This window comes from Conger conger, chromosome 7 (genome assembly GCF_963514075.1).
Source record: "Conger conger chromosome 7, fConCon1.1, whole genome shotgun sequence".
Taxonomy (NCBI): domain Eukaryota; kingdom Metazoa; phylum Chordata; class Actinopteri; order Anguilliformes; family Congridae; genus Conger; species Conger conger.
Genome location: NC_083766.1, coordinates 1932736 through 1937589, shown reverse-complemented (window position 1 = coordinate 1937589; position 4854 = coordinate 1932736).

Sequence of the window (4854 nt, the reverse complement as noted above, 5' to 3'; positions counted from 1 at the left end):
CGTCAGGAGCAATTGGGGGTTAGGTGTCTTGCTCAGGGACACAGCTCAGGGACACAGCCCGGGCGGGGGATCGAACTGGCAACCCTCCGACTGCCAGACGACTGCTCTTACTGCCTGAGCTATGTCCTTGTATTCCCCATGCTGTGTCCTTCAATCTGTTTCTTCAGAAGATCTACCAGGTCATGCTTTAGTATTTCCTACACACAATAACAGGCAGAAGTGTTTACTCCTTGTCAAACCAACACAACAAGGGAAGTTGAAGTTTGTGTAGCTTCAGCGATTCCTACCTGCCCTCTGCTGGATAAATAAGTTAATATTTTCTGTTAAGCTCATGTGCAGTTAAAGATAACCTACTTTTGCCAAGTACTGTATTATCTGCATTTACCCGTTGGTTTTTGTGTCTGTTATTTACCCCTAATCTTCTATAGTTCTATATATGTCAGTACGGCAAACTTCTGGCTTTCATGTTTTCGCCAGTAACAGAAATGCAGATGGAGGCGCAGTAGGTAAAATTCCTGTGTTAAAACATTGTTACAAGACCATTGTAAATCCCTTCCTATCATTGAAAAAGGCTGACTGACATGTTGACTCACCCTCTGCCTGTGTTTATAGTCCTTAAATTCGGGTTTCAAAATGTACAGTTGACAGCCCGACACTCTGTACCAAAACATTCTATAACTGTACAGTAATTCAAGCTCATTGGTTGAAAATTGCCACAGCCAATGGCATTTCAACGTCAGCGCGTTCACAGAGAAGGGAGAGGGATAAACAGTGTTGTGGTTTGAAGGTGTTTGTAGCTGCTATTCCTGTTAGAAGTCTGAAATTACCTATTGTACCTTTATCTTCCACACCACTGCTGATCTTCCCTCCATCAGGATGCGGCAACACAACAGTTATTTTCCCCTCTGTTATCCATTTGAATAACACTGAGTTGGGTATCGTCATGTTGGGCCAAAAACTTCAGCTTGTCAGCAAATCACCACTTCTTTCATCAATGACTGTTTAATGCAGCGGGAATTCAGCAATGACTGGCCTGTCACTGGGTCACAACAGATTACCAAGCGAAGTGACCAAGCGGCTAACAGCAGGCTTCTTTTCTGCAGCTCATCCCCTGGTCACGCTGAGAGACAGTGCTCTCTAGCGCCACTATGGTTGGCTTCAGTGTAGGTCATTCTGATCTGTCAATGGTACAATTACAGTCAATATACAAAGTCATCATTTTTCCCCACAAGAAAATGTTGTCGCAATCACTGTTTTTTCTGCATAATGCCTCCCCATCTGTTGATTTTCTTTAAGTTTAAGTTATTGTAAATGTAAATGTAGAAGGACGTGCAGTTCATGAAAATACAGTAACAAATAATAATTATGAAAACCATGTGAATTATTGCCTTCATTTTCTTCATGAATACTTTTGTTTTTGGTTTTGTGATTTAGACAGATATTTATGCCACCCTTACCCGGCATTTATTCTCTAATTAACACGAGATCCTCGCTGTTTTTTAAATTAGATTATGATCTCATTACAAACTGTTTTGTTGCGTGCATGCTGTGTACGCATTAAAAGTGGTCTTTTGTTTAATTGTTTATGCGAACAAGCCATTGTTTAATCCATCATAGCATCATCCAAGTGGGTGAGTGTCCCCATCCTAGAGAACAAACAGCATACTGGATTTATTCACAGTGAAACTTTTACATTCTTTAAGATGAAAAATGAATTATGCCACCATTTTGTTAATCCTTCTTGATGTACACGGTCTGATAAAAAAATGAGGCGGCCATTTTGTTTCCCGCTGCAGTAAAGTGAATCATGATTGACAGGGACTATTAAGGGGCAGCTGGTAACACAACATGGTGTTTATTCAACATGGTGTTCATTCTCAGGGAGTGCGAGCACGCAAATTCACACAAACTCACACAAACTCACACAAATTCACACAAACTCACACAAATTCACACAAATTCACATAAACTCACACAAACTCACATAAACTCACACAAACTCACATAAACTCACACAAATTCACACAAACTCACATAAACTCACACAAATTCACACAAACTCACATAAACTCACACAAATTCACACAAACTCACATAAACTCACACAAATTCACACAAACTCACATAAACTCACACAAATTCTTTCATAAAAAAACGTGATTGAAGAGGTGATTGTTCAACAATTCTTAATGTTTTATCAAAAGAAAGTTGAGTAATATGAATGACTATCTCTGGTTTTATGCTCTTTGTCTTATTTTGGTGGGAAATTTGTTTGACTTTAAAATGGGAAATTCTGGCACTGTTGGCAGCCACTGCTACGCCTGCCCACGAATAAATGAAAAATGCATAGTTTCAAGGTGTCTCACGTTAGGGGACTTCTGCAAGACCTGAACGTTTCACACAAGGACACATGAATGATTGAATGATCCTGAGAGGGGAAGCGGGTGTCTTTGTGTCCGAGCAGAAGCCCCCCAGGCCTGCGTGTCCTTCACGACTCCAGTTCTGACAACTGTCACCACCACCGCAAAAAAAACACTGATCGCATTCAGAACCTTCGGGTGAATTGCCTGAAGATAGCAGCTCTTCCGTAAACTCGGGGCAATTAAACAAAATGAGCCTCCCGCCCAACCCCCTCACTGTACCCTATTATCGATGTCTGGTTTTTTGCAAAGAATCAACATTTATTTTCAATATGAGTAATTGAAGAAAAATGTCATGCAACTTAACTTCATGAGACCTGGCATCCTCAAACCAGGACATGTTGACTCCCCTGAGCTCGGAACAGTATTTATTTTAACATAAGGCACGTGCAAATAAAATAAAATAAAATACATTTTTACCGCGACATGTTTTGTCGTCCAAGACACTAGTCTCATGTCAAAAATACTAAAACATTTTTCTCCTTGGTCTCAGCAGGATGAAAAATGAAACTTCTTCCGAAAATTTGATCAAATTGCCCTGGCGATGGCCCCAGAACTCATTTCATGAGGGTAAAAAAAGCCCATGTAGAAAAAAAAAAAAGAAGAAGTTAATTTCCTCCCCTGCTCCAGGCTTGTGTTAGACCGCCTAGAACTTCCTCTGCTAACGCTAACGCTAACACCTCTCTGCTCATTTATCATCGTGGCATCTTCCTTCCGGAAAGATCACCTCCTGACAAAAATACCGGCCGTTTCCTGTAACGTGATTAAAACTCTAAGGATATTTGTTTTGAGCGCCGATTTCGGGAAAACAAAGCGCAGCGTCGCATCCATGGAGTTCACAGTCCCCCATATTACTTATTTTTGACAGTTTTTCTTTTCTCCCCTGACCAAGACGAATGCGCACACAGTGTAAGCACGGCGTCTCCTGACGTCGTGGCCCCGGCTGTGAGCTCGCGGAGACGCCGCCGAGCACAAAATGGCGTCCGCAGAGCGGAGTCTCCGGTGCGCCTGAGGAGAGCTCTCGGAGGTTAAGCGCTGGCACTCCGTCAACGCGTGACGCTGTTGTTGCTAAGAGACCGGACGAGAAAGGCAGACAGCCCTTTGTTGTGTCTCATTTATATATCGGTTCCAGCGAGCTTGAAAGACGTGGCCATTTGTGTTCCCACAATGCCCCACTTCTCCATTTAGTTTTCTTCATCAGGACGGCATTCATCCGCCGCTGTCGTCGTGGGCGACCGTCAATTTCTGTCTATTCAACGGGCCGGACGCTATAGAGCCCGGCCCTGTTCCTGCACGTCCACCGCCCCGTGGGCCTTCACTCATCACATTACCTTTTACATTATAGAGTCATTAGGCAGACGCTCTTATCCAGGGAGACGTACAATACAACTCTAATCAGAACCAGGGACAAGTGCGCTGAAGACCCTTGAGGAAAGGCACACTCCAACCCTAACACAGCACACCTCATACAGATAACTACAGAGCTCATTGAGCTGCTTATTAGTAGAATCAGGTGAGACAAATTAGGGTTGAAATGAAAACCTACTGGATAGTACAGGAACAGGGTTGGGCAGCCCTGCTGTAGCTGTTGAATGAGGTGTGCTTTGTTAGAGTTGGAGTGAAAACCTACAGGATGGTAGATCTCCAGGAACAGGGTTGGGCAGCCCTGCTCTTGCTGTTGAATGAGGTGTGCTGTGTTAGGGTTGGAGTGAAAACCTACAGGACAGTGGATCTACAGGAAAAGGGTTGGGCAGCCCTGCTCTATAGAAACTGGCTGAACAGACAGCATCTGCTGCTGAATTAATCACAGCAATGCCATTCTGTCTGAAATTAAATATTTAAAATGCTGCATTTGCTTGGAACCAATATGCACTCACAGAGCACTTTATTAGGTAGACCTGTACACCATCTTCTAAATGCAAATATTTAATCAGCCAATCATGTGGTAGCAACTAAATGCATAAAAGCATGCAGAAATGGTCAAGAGCTTCAGCTGTTTTTCAGACCAAATGTCAGAATGGGGAAGAAATGTGATGAAAGTAACTTTCACCATGGAATGATTGTTGGTGACAAACAGGTTAGTTTGAATATCTCAGAAACTGCTGATCTCTCTGGGATTTTGACGCATTACAGTCTAGAGTCTAGAGTTTGAATGGTGCGAAAAACAAAACATATCCAGTGAGCAGCAGTTCTGCAGACAGAAACTCCTTGTTAATGAGAGAGGTCAGAGGAGAAGGGCCAGACTGGTCAAAGCTGACAGGAAGGTGACAGTAACACAAATAACAACACATTACAATACTGGTATACAGAAGAGCATCTCTGAACACACAACGCATCAAAGCAATGAGTGGACAGGCTGACGCAACAGAAGACCAAGAAATAAAAAAATAAGCTGAATAAATAGCTAATAAAGTACTCACTGAGTGTATATTTT